Genomic DNA, 20,405 nt, shown 5'->3' with positions numbered 1-20,405 from the left:
CATACTCGCTTTTTCTACTGACTTTTCAGTATCTCTACAGGAGCATTAACAGGCATCGAAAACTTCACATGCACAGATCTGAGATCCATATCTTCCTTTTCAACTCAGCTTTCCAGCCATTTTCCCCAGGAAGCAGGAACTCTGTCCTTCCACTGGTTCAGACCAACACTCCCTCACTCACTCTTTATCTATCTGTCTGTCTTTCTCTCTATCTTCCTTCCTCCCTCCCTCTTACCCTTTCTACCCCCACCCCTACCCCAGCCCCCACCTAATCCACCAGCAAGTCCTGCTGGCTGTACTTTTACAGCTAGTGAATCCAAACTCCAACAACCCCTACCCCGTCTCACCACATTAGCCCACTGCTTTCCTAGATAATCATAATAATTTTTTGCCTTCCCCTTCCCAACTTTGTCTCCCTGCAGTCTGTTCTCAACCCAAAAAGCAGAGCGTTATTTTGAAACTCAGGTCAGATGATACCACTGCTCTATGCCTAGCCCTTCTCCCTCCAGATTATTTATTTGTCTGATGAGTTTTGCCAACACGGCTAACTATAAACCAGACAGGAAAAGAAATGGTGGACTCTGTGCTCGTGACCGTTAGAAAGTCCCAGCATGTCCACTCTGGTTTGGTGCTTAACCAGATCAAAAACGTGTTTATTTTTGTTCATGAAATGTGCATCTGCTCTGATGAGAGACAAATTCTCTCCTCTTTTTCTTTTCTGGCCAATTCTCTCGAACCTACTACATGAGGAGTTGGTTATTACGGTGATTCAAACTAATCTTATAAGAAGCAGTTCTTTATTTTCTAAATACTTAAGGACAACATGCTTGCAATAAATGTTAACAAATATACCAAGACTTCTAGGTTCAAAAATGCTTTCATTTATTTAGATTCATTTTTGGCCTCATAATATTGGTAAAAAAAAATAGCTAGCATTTTTTGAATGTTTACTATGGTCTTCATTTGCAGTATAATCTCAATTGATTATCAAAAGAAACTTGTGAGGTAGTTAATATTATCCACATATTTTAGACAGCAAATTGAAGCTGAGAGAGGTAAAGTAACTTTCTCAAAGACACACAGGATTGAAATAGGAATTCAAACTAACATCTGTCTGGCAATAAAGCCTTACTCTACCTACTTTTACTGATACTATTATAGTGTTACTGTAAGGGAAGAATTGTGGCATAATAAAGCCAAAAGAGTGATCTCTAGAATCAGCTTAGCCAGAATTGAATTCTAGCTATACTACTGTGTGACTTTATACAGGTTGTGTTACCTCTCCAAGTATCAATTTCCTCATCTGAAAGATGAGCCAATTGATAACTACTATGGGCATTTGTGAAGGCAGAGTGAGAGAAAATAGGTAAAATGTTAACACATCTTAGTTATTATTTTATTTCTGATATCATAGGCAAAGATAGAAGGAAAATGAAATGAAATGTCTTATTCAAAACTAAATTGCTATTAGTGGAAGAATCCAGAAGAGATAAAATTTGTGAAATTTTTGACATTCCACCTGCCATTTACTGAAATGGCAATTTCACACGGGGAGCCATGTGACCTAAGAGGTCTTCTAGCCCAAGTTCTGTGCTCCACCTACTGGACTATACACTGGGCCACAGATGAACATTTGAGAGCTGTGTTGTTGGCAGCTTTTAATAATCTTGGTATGAACATCTTTCTTTTAGGATTATCTAATTATCAGTGCAAATAGGAAGGGAGAATTCAGGCACTTCTGATTTTTGGTATTACTACAAAGTTAGCACCTTAAAACCACACACATTTATTATCTCACAATCTCTGAAGGCCAAGAGTCCAGGCACATCTTTGCTGGGAGATCCAGTTAAGGTCTCTCAAGGATGCAATTAAGGTATCAGCCTGGGCTGCCATCTCATCTGAGGCTCGACTGGGATAGATCTTATCCAAACTCGTGGAGGCTGTTGGCACAATTCAGTTTTTTGTGGTTGTAGGACTGAGAACTTCAGTACCTTGCTGATTGTTGCTGGGGGCCACCCTCCGGTCCTAGAAGCTGCTCGTGGCTCTTGGCCAAACAGGGTTTCCCAACATGGTGGCTTGCTTCCTTAAAGCCAGTAAAGGAGGCAGAGACTTTTGCAAGATGGGCTCTACAGTCTTACATAATTAATCACATCTATGTAGCCATGTATTTCCCATCATCTCAGGCATACATAGTTAGTCAGAAGCCAGTCACAGGTTCTACCCACACTCAAGGGGAAGGAGTCAAACAAGGGCATCCCCAGGAGACAAACATCCTGAACAACTTAAGAGTCTACATTTCTTAAGAGACAGACACACAGAAGATGGTGACAGCATCCTATGGGGGAAAAAACAGTGATGCTGTGTGGTTATAGCCAATAGTAGGATGTATTAAAAAAAAAAAAAAGTCAGCCCACAGTTTGCCATAGATTATCTACTTCTGTCATTGACCTGACAAAACTGGTAAGTGCAGTGACAGATTCAAGCCAGGGGTTTGCAAGTCTTAAAGTTCTACACTTAAGATTTGTGTACTTTAGGAACATGCTCTAACTCAATCAAATCGTTCTGGAGTTTTTACTATTCCTTACAATTTCCCTTTAAGAGGGCATAATTTATTTCTTCTTATGAGTTGTATGCTGGTTGTGTAACCAAATTTTAACACTATTAGAGGCCTGAATATTTTCCTTGTTGTTTTAAATAACAAAAGAAATTCTAATTTAGTTCTTATTCAACCAAAACAAAGCAAAACTCCTGATTCTAACACAGTGTTACCCTCTAAAGAGACTGAAAAAGTCAAGTATGGCTGTTTCATTTAAATGCTTGAACTCTTAAATAAGCTGACAAAGAAATGACATATTTCGATTGAATTTATCAAATGTTTATTATTTTTTGCTACTGTTATTTAGGGGTAATTATGGCTCTATAATTGAGTAAACATGCTCCGATGTAAACAACTGTGAAAATTGCATTTTTGAATGCTCCAACTGTGCCACAACATAATCAGAAGCAGTAATTTATTACTCAGACTAATAATTAGAAGTAATTAACTACTAGAAGCAATTAGAAATAGTCATTTATTTCTTCACATAATGTAATGAGCTGCTTTTTCAATGCATGTTTGAATATTTAGCAACCAGTAATTACTTTTAGAGGAAAGAAAGAAATGTGCCTGTTTAGTTAACAATCCTAAATCCCTGGCACATGTCATTTCGGCCCATTAAAATGGAGGTTTGACAAGTCACTGGGTAGAATCCTGCCGAAAATGAGAGTTCTATGACAAACTTGGAAAGGAACTGACTCAGGAATTCATATTTATTCAATCACTGAATGCATATTTATTATCTGCTAGGTATTATTATGTCATCTGTGTGAAGAACTGGTGACACAAATGTGAACGAGACAGACACAACACCGCCCCCCTCCCCAAAAAAAGACGTCATACTTTGGAGGAAGATTTAGATAAACGTGGTACGTAGCATGGTAGAGAAGCATGGGGTGCTGAGGGAACACAGCCCAGAGAAAGGCTTTTCATTGTGTTTTTAACACCTCACCAGATTTTCCTGATTGGCTTGTAAACCACAGTGTTAACCAGATGAAGGGGAGAGGGAGGAGTTTCTGGCACCGGCAGCAACACAGATGAAACGCCCCTGAGATGGGAGTGAGCCGGGCACCTCCACAGAACTAAAGAAAGACCCTGCCGGCCGCAGCAGACAGAGCAGGGGAAAGAGTAAGAGCTGGGCCCGTCGCGCGTGTGCTTGGCTACACCAGCCCCGTTAGGAGTGTAGTCTTCATCTTAAGAACAATGCCAGAGCGCTGAAGGGATCTAAGCTAGGCAATACACACGGCTTGACTTCTTAAAAGAGTTTTCTGGCAGCTATTCAAGTTAGAATGAGGGAAGGCCAGAGGAGATGTGGGGAAGCCAGTGAGTATGCTAATAAGCCATTCCGTTGAAAGAAATGGCACCTTAACGACAGAAATGACAGTAATGGATGGGACAGAGAAATATAGACTGAATCATGAGTATTTAGGAGTACAATTGGTGATGCTTGATGATGGATGGAATAAAAATGGTGACAGAGAGAGAAGGTTGCTGACTAGTACAGCTGAATGGTCGTGGGACCATAAATTAACCTACAAGGGTAGCGCCAGGTTGCATTGTTGACTGACGATGCTTTTGGAGATGGGAGTTTGAGGGGCCCGAAGACATCAAGGGGGGCTGCTGAGCAGGCAGAGTATATACCCACCCGTCTGGAGCTCAATGACAGACCTCAGCTAGCGCTGTGCGTTTTGGAGTCTCATCGGCATACAGAAAGAGATCCTCTTGAAAGAGAATTCAGAGTCAGAAGAAAATCCAGGCTAGAACTGAGCCTGGAGACGCTCCATCTACAAACTCCAGCAACTAAGCCCTCCGCATCCCTCCCCACGTCCCCCCAGTTACCTCCCAGGAGCCCCAGTGGTGCCTCACACGTGCTGACATTTCTTCCCCTTCACTCTTTTCAATGATACTCCTCTGCCCACAAGTCTTGCAAGGGAGGCAACTGCAGCTACTGCAGCTGGTCCCGCCTGATAAGAACGGAATCCTGCTCTTCTTCCTAGGGCCTTGTCTTGTTCCCAAAGCTGTAGACCTTTGAGGTAACCAACAGTGCCGTGCTCTCCCCAGTCTTCGCTGCGTTAATGCACCCCCACTAACCTCACTGCACGACTGAGAACGTCCCCCCGGCCCCCCGAAACTCTGGAGCGTGCATTCTCTCCGCCTGGAGCACCCTGCCTGCTCTCCACCTAAGGATCAGGCAGAGTCCACACGGCAGGCGCAGGGACGATGCCATGCTCGTCTCCTCAGTGTCTCTACTCGTCTGTCCTAAAACCATCCACTCACTGGGCTCGTACACATAGAAACCCGGGGGGGCTGAGGGCATGTTGCTCAGTTCACTGGACGAAACCAGTCCCTGAAGCCCAGTATTGTTTCAGCCACACTATTCTTCCGGAAAAAGCCAACATTCTGGTTTGGAGCCAATACCAAGGGAAACAACAGGCATTTCTATAGTGTCTGCAGTTTGTGAATCAACATACTTTATCTTTTTTAATTTCTGTAACAACCCTGTGAGGTAGATGTCATTATCCTCATGACAATGGATGAGGAAATCAGGCTCAGAGAAGTTCAGTTAATTACTAGGATCACACAGCTAAGGTGGTGGAGCAGTCATTGAAAACCGTATCTTATAACTCTCAATTTTGGATACTTCTTATTACACCAGGCTCAAGGCTGCTCAAGCTAGAAGACTCGTAACGGTTAAAAGATTTCTTAGGTATATGTCACCACAACATGTGAAATCTGAACCATACATGATGGGATTGTCCAGGGCAACCGAGACTTAAGAAAAATTTTGATCTCATCTAGTTATGAAAAAGCTGCAAAATTCAGGGGTGGAGTCCTAATTTCAGAAACAACCTTTTGAGACTATTGAGAGATGATAAAGCATTATGAATTCAGAGACGAAAACAAGTGAAAAGCAAATTATCTAGATCTCCATTTGTTATTGCAGCATTAAGTAGAAAAATGATTGGGCCTGTGTATGTAGTCCATCACCGGAAACAGGATCATCTACAGTGCTTATTAAAATGCAGATTCCCTGGTCTTTCTCTAGAGCTATTGTCTCAGAATTTCTGGAGATGAGCCCCAGCAATTTGCAGTTTAAAAGATGTTCAGTGAATCTTTTGCACTCTGAAGTTAGAAAACTACTGGAATAGACCATTCAGGACTGTTTATTGGCCAAGAAGCAGAAAATGAGAACAGCAGCCGAGCGCAGGACAAACTGAATTTTCTTCATACAATGATGTTCCCAGTAAGTGTAGGCCTTAGAAGCCCTTGCAGAAGTTCTAACCCATAGAGGTAGGTGTTACGGGAAAGAAAGCTGGAAATTTTAAGTTCCTACTTTGCCAGATCACTCAGAAAAATCACTTATATTCCGAGCCTCAGTCTTCTCATCTAAAAATGGTGAAATTAACTTCTGCCTTGCCAAGTTATTTTAAGTATTAAATAGGATTCAGAGGGTGGGACTTTGCAAAAGGGAAAGCTCTAGGCATAGAAAAGCTATGTGCCTTTTGTCTGACATATGTTTTCGTGAGTTCTCTTCTATGCATCACCACCAGTAGGAACTCAGCTATTTGTCAACGTCAGAATCAAGTCCATGACCATCAGGTCTTGACGAGGTCTCAGTGCCCTAAGAGACGAGCTTCCTATTTAATTTTGTTGCAAAAGATGGATGGCTGCAGGATATCAAGCTAATTCCTGCCAAGGAGAAGAAACAGGTAAGAGCCATGCAAACTCTATCTCTACAGTCTTCAGTTTCCCCATTATATTTTCTCCTATGGGTTCCAAAGCTAGGATCGTCTCTATCCCCTCCTCCTAAAAACATAGACTATTCTCTGAAAAGCAGACGTTATCTTTATGTATTTTATGAGTGATATGCTAGAACACAGTTCTCATGAAGTTTTTTTTAATTATCTTGCCCTAGAACATTTTATTGAAATAGTTACTGGACTTTTAAACATACAACACAATGAGGCTGATTCTACTATAAGAACAGCCCAAATTAAGTGAAAAATATCGTAACATATCATTACTTCATTTTAACTTAGATTGGCTTTCACTTCCTTTTCACCTACCCAGTGTTTCGTCTTGTCCTCAAAGCATCTGTATATGCTATTGCATTTCTAAGGTCAGTCAGCAAGCACTCCCCATCCTGCTTCTGAAAGTGGTTGAATTACTCCACCCCAAATTCCCTTTTATCTCCTTTCACTGTGTCTTCTTGGCACTAGGAAGGAATGAGTTTAATTCAACTAGGAACGAGTTTTGCTACTTTCTTTGGGAGGGAGACAGATTAAACCATCCAGCATGTGCTTATATGGGTCTTATGAAGCAAAGAGTCTTAGAAAACTAAAGATGAATGAAAAGGAGAAGAAAAAAGAAAAGAATTTGCCTTTACTGAGCACCTTATACAAGAAAAGCACTGAAACTTCAGATTTATTGCTTTATTTAATTAAAACCCTGCTCACCCCTCCCACGCCCCACAGGTCCCCACCTTTGGCTGCACTTACCGTGGAAATTTTATTTTGCTGGAAAATCCATCCAAGGAATGACAGAATGGATTTTTTTTAAGAACACAAACTGAACTTCCCCATAACAACCACTTATGCACCATCACTGACTGGCCCCCTTGGGCAGGTTATCATGTTAATATGTGTAGGATGGTCTGTTGCATAACATCCTTGTGGGACCTTAAACTGCTGACATTGCTATGGTGAGTTAAATATAATGCTGAAAGGATCCTTACAGATCATCTAATTCATTACCCACTCTCCCACTTTAGAGATGAGATAACTGAGGGCAGCCTGGCAGAGAGGCAGCTCCCAAACCTTTAAATTTTCCTGTGCATCAGTAGGTGCTTAAAAGGGTAGAGAAATTCCCAAAACACACCCACCAAGAAGGGGTGACTCCATCTGATATTTCTAGGACTTCTATTTAACCTTCTATTAAAACCTGTTTTAATTGTTTATATTGATTTACCCAGTTGCTTACATCGATTCTTAGGAAGACTCAATATCTTAGCCCTGAGCAGAACTGAGATGCATCCAAATCACAACCAATCAGCAAAGCTGGCATGATCTGCCCCAGAGCTGAAACCACAGCCATTTGAGCACAGCCTCAAGGGACTGGCCTTCCCAACATTATTTCCATAATTCCCATTCTTCAGGGCAACTGACAAACATCACTACACGGTGATCAGGAGGAAAAGGAAGCCAAAGACGGTGGGGTGATGTGTGTTTCTACAGTGAGAAGAAGAGGCCTGATGACACCCAGAGCCAATGACAACATGGAGCGACCTTGTAATGCTTGGGTTAGAGAGTCTTACTTTCCAAAAGTTTTTCCACTGAAGGAAAGAATAGTCGCTTCCTGTCCAAGCCAAAGGTCATTTTGCGTCTGCAAAGAAAAGAAAGCCACTGAAACTATGTCCGAAGCACTTGGGGTTTTTCTTGGGAAGATGTAACAAGGAACATCACAGAGAACCCTAGACTTAAACACAGATAGACCTCACAGGGCTGGAGCCGGAAGCTGGAAATTCCAGTGACTCTCTGGCTCTCAGAGGCCGGGGGGCGTCTCTGAGCAGCTTCGTGGCTTCTCTCTGGTATCAACTCTGTGCTTTCTCAGCTCTCTTGTCTGATTAGGATCTAGCCCAACACTCAAGGCTCAACTCCACATCACTTACAGATAAGCACCTTTAATATACTGACACCTCTGTGTCCCCTCATTCACTTGTACAATGATTCACTTTGGGTTCCATATCTTCCTCTGGTCCAATCAGCAATGGCCGTGGATGGGTTCCGAGGCACGTAAGGAAAACAATTTCGAAGGCTGAGTATGAGCAGATCAAAGTAGAAGGGGACGTTAGCATGGCAAACTGACTGCCACCTTCAACGCAACGTTCAACTATGTAAGTGGATTTTCTGAGATCAGTCATTCACCGCTTCTTCTTCCCTTCTTGCCTCAACTCCTTTTTTAAAAATACTAGAGGATAAAAGAATCAGGAATAAGCCTAAAGCAAGATTTGGGATTCCCCTAAGTAAACAGTAACTCAGGAACAGAGGAAATACGTCTACTTCCCCTAACACACACACACACACACACACAAACACACACACACACACATACACACACACACATACAAACACACACACATACACACACACACACACACACACACACCCCTACCCCAAGTACTTAGCATGTACAAACACACTGATAAACACTTAATAAATATTCACTAAATGACAAATGGATAAGTGAATGAGTGAATAAGTGAACAAATAAAATGTGTACGTTTGTGCAGATGTTAAGTTCGTATAGCTGGTTTTATTACACACTTCTACAGAAATATTTTTCCCATATGTAATTTAACTTCTCTTCCCTTCCATTGGTGTAAAATGGGGAAGCAACAGAGAGCAGAGATAAAGAACACAGACACTGGACTTCCTGAGTTGGATTATGCGACCCTGGACAATTTACTTCACTTCTCTGTGCCTCTGATTCTTCATCTTGAGAATGGGAAGGAAAATAATACTATTAATCTTAGAAGGTTGGCGTGAGGATTTAAAGGGTTAATATGTGAAAAGTTCTTGGAAGAGTTTCTGGCAGAGTAAGTGTTGAATAAGAATCTGTTATAATTAGACACAACAGGTGAGTTGCTTCCATAAATAAAATGTAATTCAACAAATATTTATTGGTGTATGTACATCACAGATATGTGAACAACATACCTGTGTGTATGTATACACATATATCAAAGACCTATATATGTATGTACATACATACACACACATATATACATACACGCATGCATGTCTGTCTGTCTGTCTATCTATCTAGTGGGACCTTATGGAACATAAGGATTAATCAAGGAACCCAGTGAGGGACAGAACTGCATAAGCAAATAACCCAAAAAGCTGAATTCAAATGAAAAATGTTCCATGAAAGTGCCCATGAGATTATGAAAAATAAGACTAAGAGATGAATTCTGCTGGGGAATTATATCATGTATGGCTCAGAAATTCCAGCAGTGAGGAAAGTTTGCCACTGTGTACAAGAACTGAGGTCAAGCCTGGACTGACAAGAGCCCACCTGCGAAGACCAGGAGAGAGAGGCAAAAGAGGAGGAGCAAGGGCAGCAGGCAAGGCTTGGGGGATAATCTGGAAACCGCTCCTGACCTGAGAGTCATGGGGCATTGTCTGGAAGGTTCAAGTCAAATTTGATCCAAAGAAAATAATGCATTCCTCTCCAGTTAGAATCCTGGGTAGAACAAATTTTGGCTGAGACTAGCCCAAAATGTGGCCAGGTCCTAAAATCAATGAATTACACTTCCTGACCAAAGATAATAAGCTGGCATTGCCCCTTCCCAATGTTCCATATCTCACAACCTCCCACGGTCTTTCCTCGTCCCATCTGTTCAGCAAATTCCAAGTGCAGCTATTAGCTATCAAGAGAAATATTGATTTGGGAGGTGACACCTGTGCGGGAGCCCTTTCTTCTTTTCTCCATACAAATGCGATGACATTGTCCTATGGCTCCTCCCATTTAACCAAGCTCTTTACTTTCTGCTTGTGGCCATGGACCCCAGAAGAAATTATCTTCCGTAGACTATGCCCACCCTGTAGGGTTTCTTCATGGGGTTCGGTCAGGTGGCGGGGGAGTCTGTGTAAATAAAAACCTATTTTCCAATTTATTCTCAAGGTTATTTCAGGACTGCTGCATCCTCATTTGGAATTGCTTTGCCATGAGCATTCACTCTGTGTCTCTGTCTTAATCTCTAAAGCTCTGTCAGGGTCTCAAAGAAGAAATCTTCAGTGTGTTTAAGAATTCCACATTTTAAAATCTCTCCATCCCACTTAATAGAGTCAGAACAGAAAATGAGCTGGCCTGAGGGCTTGAGCAAAAAGTTGTAAAAATTGTTACAAGGCCTGACTCAAAAACAAATATCATATAATGAAAATAGTATGGCTTCTAGAAATCAGCACGCCCAGCTCTTTGTGGTCCTGGATGTGTGGCTTGACAAATACCCAAAGCACTCAAATGAAAATTCAACTACACAATGTTTATAATTACCCAGCTCAGTGGTGCTCCAAAGCTTGCCTCTTCCTCCTTAAACTTCTTGTGATAAATAAAATATTCAGCAGAAACAAAGGATCTAGAGGAAGGAGACATGGCTGTGATGTAATCCAGGCAAATGTGTTCAATTGCCACTCATAATTCACTCACAAATTCTTTACTGAGTTCCTACTTGGAGTGGTTTTCAGGCCCAGTATGGGATATTGTGGGACATACAAAACTGAGACATAGACGTGGATTCTACCAACAAGAAGCTTAAAATCTAATATATGATAAAAGATGTATATGCAAAATATTAACGTACAGGTCAGACCATAATCTGTAAGGTGCGTCAGATCAGAAACAGAAGATGTACCAACAATTACTCTGGGATTTCAGAAGGTAAGAGATTATATGCAGGGGAATCTTAAGTAGAAGGGGGAACCCTAGACTCCCTCTGGGGCTACAGTCTTGTGTGTGGATGTTGGGGAATGCCTGAAGAAGCCTCCCTGGGTAGTAAGAGAGGATAGTCTCAGCCAGGAGAAGGAAGGTAGAGAGCTCATCCAAGAGCTAGTCTGTAGGGGAGTCTCCAACGTATGGATGCAGGTTACAGCGTGTGTGTTTCCATTCTGTGTGTTCAGTAGCATGTTGAGTGTTTACATGTATTAGTCGGAGCTCAGCTGAGAGGTTCTTTTGCTCATTTGGCTAGCAGGCATTCATGTGACTGCATTTAGCTAGCAGATCAGCTCAGGGTTGGGATCCGTTAGAGATCCTGGAATGTCTAGGTTCCTTTCCCTTATCCTCTCCACAGAGTCTCAAGCCCTCTTCTTTTTTATGTGGTCTCTCCATGTTGCTTCTCTACATGATTTCTCCAGTAGGGTAATCAGATTGCTTATACAGTAGCTCAAGACTCCCAAGAAAGCAAAAGCAGAAGGTTCTAGGCCTTTGTAAAACTTAGCCGGGAACTTGCATGATATCACTGTTTGTTAAAAGGAGTCACCAGGATAGCCCACATTCAAGGGGAGGAGACTAGTCAAGGACATGGATACAAGAAAGCTTGGGTCAATGGTGGCTATCAATGTAACAGACCATCACAATATGTTAAAGGAATCTTACAGTCACAGCCATTCCATCTCCTAGAAGCTAGAGTGCTTAGAAAATAAAGAGATGAGCCTTAAGAAGAGACTCCATGACTACCTTCTAAGCTCTCATCCTCTACCACAAACATTCTACAAAAGTTAGAGGAATTAACTCATGTGCCCTTTCAGAAGATGAAGTTGCTCTCCCCAGCTACGTCCTTGGAAAAGAGCCAATAGTCAATCCACTGGGGAAATGAGAAGGATAATGCCTGGTCACTCCCTTTGATAAACATTCTCAGAAACAAATTACCAAAATCGCTAATCCTGGCTTCATGCATTTGACGGTGGGTCAGATCTAAACCAAAGTGAAGGATAATAAAACAGTAAGGAGAATTCTGAAGTGGAAGGGAGCACAACTTTCCTGCTTCCAGAGGGGCCAAATAGTTCCCAACTGCCACGTCCCAAGGAGAATGACAAAACCAAATAAAGAAGGGAGAAGCCACCCCTACCTCTACAGAAGGGATTTGAACTTGGACATGACAAAGCAGAGGGGTAGAAGCAGAGATGGGAAAAAAAAGTTAAGTTTATCTGATGATGATGTTTTGCAAATAAACCCAATTAAGTATTTTGGTAGATTGTCATGATAGCCTCATTTCAGACACTAATTATCCCTTATCTTCAGCCTGTGAGACTGAAGCCTAGTGACTCTCTGCTTTCCTACCTGGTAAGTTAAGATTAAAACTACTGTTAAGAGCTGAAAAGTAATAGAGTAACCGAGGGCTCCAGGAGAGTCTGAAATTGAAAGAATCCTGCTGTGTTTTTAATATTTCGTTTCAGAATCAGAGTGATTAGGTGGATGGTCTGAAACTGGTTATTAGCTGTATTAAAGTCCATCCAACTTCACAGCAATGCCCATGGCAACTCTAACGTGTCCAGGAGGAGCAGGAGGAGCACGCATCCACACCACCACATTCATCAGAGCCTTTTCAGACAACACAGGAGCCCTGTCAGCTCTAAGGTGAGAGCTCAAGCTTTGACAACAGGAACAGACATGAAGATTTTGTAAAAAATTGTTGTGTCAGTTAGGGTCCCTACAGGAAACAGAATTCCACTCAAAAGGATTTAACAGAAGAGAATTTATGAACTTTGATTGAATTAAGAGAACCAACAAATGAAGTGCAGGTACTCAGGCTAGCAATATGTTATCACCACCGCTTTGGCTGAAGGGGCAATGGGAAGATATAATGTTACTGTAGTCAGGCGAGACCCGAAACCATGGAGAAGAAAATATGTGCAGAAACTCTAGTGTAGAAGGATGCAGTTATTCTCCAAATTGCAACACAGAAATAGGGGAAAGGTGAGGATATAAATACCCCAAGCTTTCTCTCCTCAAGCCCCCCTCCAAACTCTCTATTCTCCTAATGATTTATTTCATTGGCTGAGTCAAACCATAAGCCAAAGGACGATGGTGCCCTTAATATAGTCCAAACAGTTCAGTCCCAGCAACACACATGGCTGAGCAGGGGAAGAATGAATTAGCAGAGTGGGAAGGTAGGCATCAAAGGGAAAATAACCATCACAATCATAAAAAATGGGACAGTGGTGGAGAGTAATTAACATGAGTTACAGCCATAGTAATAGGAGCATAATAAACTCTTTAAAACATGTAAAATTATATTCAACGATACACAGAGGAAAACACTGAAAATAATTTTATTCACTCTGTATTACAGATTTATTACGTATTTCAGAAGAAATTATGAGTGGAGCTTAAGAGTCATTGCAGAACACTACTTAAAGGGCAAAAGATTTTAACCAGAGGATCTAGCACCACCAAGCTGTGAAAATTTCACCTTCAAAAATAATTATCATAATCCTATGGTTAATTGAAGCAAGCTGTACCTGTGAAAGCCTATTAGATCATAATAATACTCCAAAGAGGATATTAAACATTAGGTATAAAAAATTGCAGATGTAAAACAAAAGAATGATGAGTACAATAAGGAATGTTTAATTGTTTAGGAAGTTCAGGATATAGATATAGATGAGGATTTTGTTTCTTCTATTCAGTTAAAAATCTATTTATAACGTTCAATATGTGCTGTTTCTGTCTTTGTTAACGGAGAAAGTGAATACAAAGAATGTGAGTGAGACAAATACTCCTGGAGATTATGTACAATGACTAAGTACAAGGGAAGCTTGAAACATGCTCCAAAATTATAACTAAGACTCATGTTCTTAAAGAGGAGAGTTAACTATGCAAATTCATTCCCTCATCTCCAAGAAGAAATCTGATAGCTAATGAAATATAATAAAACACATATTACTATCATACATGTTTAATAATAAAAGCAGAGCAGGCTGATATATCACAAAATGGTCAATAATGGACCAAGTGGGACATTAAATGTGCATCATGACTTCTGATTATATTCATGAGGAAGTAATAGGGTTTGAAATTACCTTCACTCTGTTAACAACAAGAAACCTGGGATTTAAGAAACAACTACTTTGAGATATTGGACAACATGCATAACAGAACTGTAATCTCTGAAAAAAAACGGAAACAAATGAGGTGAGCCCTACCATCCCCCAGACTCTCCACCTGCAGGTAATTTCTGAAATGTGTCAAAGGGGAGGAGGTCCCGTACAAAACATGACCATCAATACAAAACATGCAAGTGAAGAAACAGGTATCAGGGTTCAAGGAGGTCAAAGTCCTAAGATTGCTGGGGCAGAGTGCTTGAGAGGAGGAACCTGCACAGAGAAAAGGTTACCTAAGTCTACATGAGTCTTAAATGTTTGATTGAATACCAAGCCACACATGTACAGTGTGAAGCTTCTTGAGAGTGGACAATGAACAAATTCCAGGGAAAGAACAGGGAAAGACCACAGGAGGCCAAAAACTTACAGGAGCTCACATAGGACCTGGTATCATTTGAGATCCCATTAGCTAATATAGAGATTTCAGTGAATACATGAAATAGTTGTTGAGGCCTCAGAAGTTGGGATAAATTAGTTTTAGAGTAACGGATATTCTAGACACAGCCTAAAACACCTTAAAAGAAAATCTTGAAAGGGTGAGCTGATTTGCAAGTAACTTAATCTCCTGACAGAAGAAAACCTAACATTCTTTAAAGGACTTTAACAAAATCCAGCTGTTGACAACATGAAATTTATAATGTTTCTTATTTAATCAAAAAAATAATAGACACACAAAAGGGCAGGAGATTGTGACCCATGACCTGGAAAAATATTAGTCAATAAAAACAAACACATAAAAACTGCAATGATAATACTTGCAAACAGGAAACTAAGACTGTTATTATAAATATGCTTCATATGCTCAAGTATATAATAAAAAATATGAACATTACTGAGAAAAAAATGAAATGTATTAAAAAAAACAACAAAGTGGGACTTCTAGAGATGAAAAATAACAAAAATAAATATTAAACTGCATGGAATTAACAGCATACTAGACACCAGACATAAAGACATAGTAACAGAAACTCTTAAAATGAAGCACCGGAAAAAGACTAAAAATAAATTTAGAGAATCTCATTTACCCTTGGTAAAACGTCAAGTTATTTAACATATATGTAATGGAGTAGGGAGTACCCAGAAAGGAGGAGGGGATTCAGAAAAAATTATTTGAATATGGGCAAAATACTTTTCACATTTGAGAAAAACCATCAAACCTGCAAGTAACAAGATGTTCAAAGAATCTCAATAGGATAAACACACACACACACACACAAACACACACACACACACCTGCATGAAGGCAGATCATAATAAAAAAAAACAAGTCTTAGAGAATAAAATCTTTAAAACAACCTATATATATATATATATATTCAGAAAAAGATAAAAATTACAATAGTCTTCATATCATAAACTATGCAAGCCAAAACAGTCAAAATGCTGGAAGATAAAAATATTCAACCTAGACTTCGACATCCTCAGAAAATCTCTTTCAAAAATGAAAGCAAAAATACACAATTTTCTGATAAATAAAAGATGAGAAAGTTCATCACCAGCAGACTTATGCTTCAAAACATGTTAACGGTAAATTCTTTAGGCAGAGGAGAAATGACAGTAGATGTGAATTTGGATTTACACAAAGAAATCAGAGCTCCAGAAAGGGCAAATATGTGAGTAAACATAAAAGACAATTTCTCAATTTTCAAAATCTTTAAAATAAAATTGATGAATTAACACAAAAACAATAAATTAGCAGTGTGGGGCTTAAAACATATGCATAAGTGAAGTGTGTGATAGCAATAGCACGAAAGATGGGAGGAGGAGACTGAAGTGCAGTTACACTTTTTATACATAGCTATGAAGTCATATTATCTCACATGAAAACAGGTTATGGTAAGTGAAAGCTGAATATTGTAAAACCTAGAGCAACCATTACAAAATAAAACAGAGATTAAAAAGATCAAAAGAATCTATGAAAAGGAACAAAGAACAGGTGATACATATAGGAAAAAATAGCAAGAAGGTGGATTTAAATTCAAATATATTAACAGCATAAATGTAAATGTCTAATCATACTAATATAAAGAAAATAAAACAGAAAAACTGTATGTTCATTTTAATACGTGCAGAAAATACATTTGACAAACTTTAACACATTCATGATTATAAAACAAAAACTCTACCAACTAGGAATAGAAGGAAATTCTTCAACTTTATAAAGAATATCTCTAATAAAACCTAAAGAAAATGTCATAGTTAATGGTGAAAATCACTATACAATCAACAAGACAAAGATTTCTACTCTCAAGTTCTAAACACTGTGTTGGAGGGCCTAGCCACTTCAACAAGGCAAGAAAAAAAAAGGCACATAGACTGGATAGAAAGAAATAAAACTGTCTTCATGTACAGAAGAGATGATCATGTACAAAAAAAAATCCTAAGGAACTTAAGGAAAAAAAGCCACTAGAATTTTTAAAAATAAGCAGAGTGATATGATAAAAAGTCAATATATGAAAGCCAGTTGACTTCTATATATTACCATGAATAGCTGGAAACTGAATTTTTATCTCTTTTTTGGGGGAAGAGGTAGGTAACAAGGTTTATTTATTTATTTGTTTGTTTATTTTAATGGAGGTACTGGGGATTGAACCCAGGACTTCATGCATGCTAAGCGCACACTCTACCACTGAGCTGTACCCTCCCCCTTGGAAACTGAAATTGTAAAAGATATCATTTTCAGTAGTATCAAAAAATATGAATTAGAGATAATTTTTAAAAATATGTACAAGACCTGTACACTAATGTACACAGCAGCGTTACTCATAATCATCAGGTTACGGGTTGCCTGAGTTCAGGTCTGAAGTCATGATGGGGACTGACCAGGAAAGGGCACAAGGGAAATTTGGGGTGGCGATGGAAATATTTTTATGTGTTCTATGTGTTAATTGTAGTGCTGATTACTTGGTGTATTCATTTGTGAAAATTCACTGAACTATATACTTTAAATGGATGCTTTTTGTGTATTAATATCTCAAAAAAGTTTAAAAATTGAAAAAAATTTTAAGAAGAAAAATACGGATGTCATCTTGTGAGGGAAGCCTAGACTGCAAATATGGAAGATGTGGACCTAAAAAGCCATATTAGCATAGTTTATTTCTACTGGTCAGTGACTGGTATTTGAATAGCCTTGGGGAAGGCAAAAGTCCTTGGGCTCTGATTGCAAATCGACTGATCTAAAACCTAGGTACTGAAAGTCTGAATAATCAACAAAGATACTCTTTTTCTTTTGATTGCTGCTTCCCTAGGTAGGTGTCAAAATATTAGTATTGAAGGCCTAGAAAGATCCCAGCTAAGTAAAGAAAAAACCTTTAGGAAGTATAAAAACAAATATAGAAGTAAGGAAGAAATGAATTAAAAACACAATGGTGACATCTTAAAATAGGTTTGAATGTAGGTATAATCATTTCACTTGTGCTTTGCCTACAGTTTAACATGTGTGCAGCCTTTAAAAGAATACGTTATACTAAAGTTTAAGTTGGAATTAATTAATTGAGAGAATTTAATTAATCAAATTTTAAATCAAAAATTTTAATACTCATGAAAATAGGTTTTCAAACTTTTGATTTTTAGATATATGACTTAATAAATTACTATTAAATTACAAACATTAGTGTTTATATCCGTGAATAAAAAGTGCCTCAGAGATTAGAGCATTTACCACTACCAATGAGTAAAATAAAGCCCATCGAAGTTAAGAAATTTAATTGTTTAGGGTCACAAGGTTCTCTGACTCCTGAAGCCATATCTTTCCTAATATATTACATTATCTATTATAACAAAAAGGAGAAGACTATACATATTCTAGGAAGAGAAAGACAACACAAGAAATGATTGAGAAATGGGCATTAATGGTAAATGAGCAGAAATGACCTAAGACAGTATGGTGCAGTAGAAAAAGCACTGGACCAGAAGTCAAGGGATCTGGGTTCTTTCTGCAGGATGACCACTCACTAGCTATGTGAACTAGAACACAACGCTCCACCTATCCCAGATCATCATTTCCTAATGAAGCACCTGGCTATAGGATTCCAGGTACTTTCCACCCAGAATCGTAAATGATGAAAGTGGCATTATAACCAACGATGTTGTTCCTCCCACACATAAAGCAATAAGATAGAAAAAAGAAATTTTCAAAAATCAAGGCAACAGGAAAATAGAAGTATAAGAAATTGAAAGAAAACAACAAATGCAATGAAATTCAAGTCAAAGTTCAACGTAAATACAAAATTCAAAGTAAGTAAGTTCAATGGTAAACGTGTCTCTTAGCTTCCTGGCAGCCAAAGGAAAGAGGGGAACAATCAGCTGTTAGAAACAGCACTGCAGAGTGGTTAAGAGAGCAGGCGTTGGAGTAGGACTTCCCCGATCTACTACTTCCTGACTGCGAGACCTCAGGTAGGTTTTTTACAAAGAAAATAAAATGATAATGGGACATAATTCATAAGATTATACCAAGTACTGACATAAGTCATACTTGCTTGGCATAGTTAATTCACAAACAATACGGTGCCTTGAACCTGCAAGTTAGTCAGTATTATATATTTTAAATTTACTCTTTACATGAAACATAGTATTTGTTTAGGAACAGTAATGCCAGCTGATTTCTATTTTAGAAACATGCTAAAAAAATTTATGACTGTTAAAACCCTTGTTCCTGTTTATTATGAATAAGTTCACTCATACTCGCCTAGGAGCACACAGAAATGAGTGGCAGAGTGTTTTAATATAAAAATCCCAAGAACACAGCACGGTGCCCAAATCACAGCAAATGTTCCACAATTGTTTGCTGAATGAAAAGGTATGGCGCTGACTAACAGTTAATATTAATAAACTTAATGAAAGCTAACACATCCTTTTAATAACCCCCAAAGGGTTTTCTTGGAGCGCTTAGTATTTTTCCCTTGCTTTTAAAATCTTTAGTTAAGAAGAGCATTTCTAATAACAGAAAGAACTAAGTGGCCCTCAGCCCCCAAAACTTACTGAGATGACAGGTCTTCCGCATGTATTTGGTTCCAAAGGTTGTCATTCAATAAACATTTATGGAGCACCTATGTTGTTCTTCCCTACGTTTTGAGATGCAAGGATGGATAAGATACAAGGTCCTCAGGGAGAGAACATCTCAAGGTCAACAAGGTCTACCATGACTTCAAGGAGCACATGATTCAGTAGAAGAAGCAAGACATACATCAATAAATGCATCGGTACAAGGAATATCTAGGTGCCCTAAGACAGTACAGATTAAAAAGCGCTATGGGAACCCAGAAGAGGGTGAGATTACATAAGCCAAAATACTTGAAACCAAATTCCAAATGCAAAGTGTGCAGATGAAACCCTTGTTCCCACCCTGCCATGTCTGTGTTTTGTGTTTTCCATTTCAAGGCTATTGTGAAATAGGTCAGCAAGAACAAATTCTATAATAGACCCTAATGAAAGTCTCAGACAATTGAAATCCTTCTTCGGTGTTTGACACTTGTCCCAGGGATAGCCTGCCATGTGTCAGCTCTGATAGAACACAACAGCCCATGTTTAAACACTCCATCTCCTCGAGCTGCCTTTCCAGAATGCACCCGATTCATCTTTTGAGAGGGGAAAGACGTGGTCGGATTTCTGAGTCATGAAATCATTCAGAAGGAATCCAGCTACCGCATGCACAATATTGCTATATTAATATTTGATTCAAGGGAACGTGGGACTGGTTATCAATAATTCAGTCATCATTTAATATCAGAGACGTGGAATGTGCCCGACTGTTGTATTAGTTTACACATTAGAGTGACTAAGATGTAGCGTGTTATTGCCACTGTCACATTTCTTATGTTGCACCATGACAGCGTGGCTTATGAGGACTGAAATGATATACTTACTCTGCCACCCAGACCCATAAACTATTGGAAGCAGCCAGACCAGCCCTATTGAGAGGAGCTATAAAGAAAGAGAAATGTAGGCTAGGATTCTGTTTTAGTTTGGACTCTTCCAAAAGAATTAGTTCCTGAGATGGGGATTCAAATGCAAGTAGTTTATTTGGAAGGTAATGAAAATACTAGCAGGGGTGGATGAGATGAGAGAGAGAAGGCAGCCGAGTGAGGGCACGTTGTCTGGATGTCTGCAGATCAATTCCGTGGGGTCACTCCGACAGTCAGCATGAA

At 39.3% G+C, this 20,405-nt stretch overlaps 1 long non-coding RNA gene across 1 annotated transcript; it reads left to right on the top strand.

Annotated features, from left to right (window-relative positions):
• Positions 1 to 12,363: 12,363 nt before the first annotated feature.
• LOC140689143 (uncharacterized) lies at positions 12,364 to 13,810 on the top strand. Its single transcript, XR_012064017.1, has 3 exons — positions 12,364 to 12,439; positions 12,553 to 12,733; positions 13,449 to 13,810. It is a non-coding gene; the product is annotated as an uncharacterized lncRNA (long non-coding RNA).
• The last annotated feature ends 6,595 nt before the right edge of the window (positions 13,811 to 20,405 follow it).

The sequence above is a fragment of the Vicugna pacos genome, chromosome 25 (assembly GCF_048564905.1).
Source record: "Vicugna pacos chromosome 25, VicPac4, whole genome shotgun sequence".
NCBI lineage: Eukaryota > Metazoa > Chordata > Mammalia > Artiodactyla > Camelidae > Vicugna > Vicugna pacos.
Note: the sequence above shows the minus strand (reverse complement) of the source record. Positions and strands in the feature narration are given on the sequence as shown.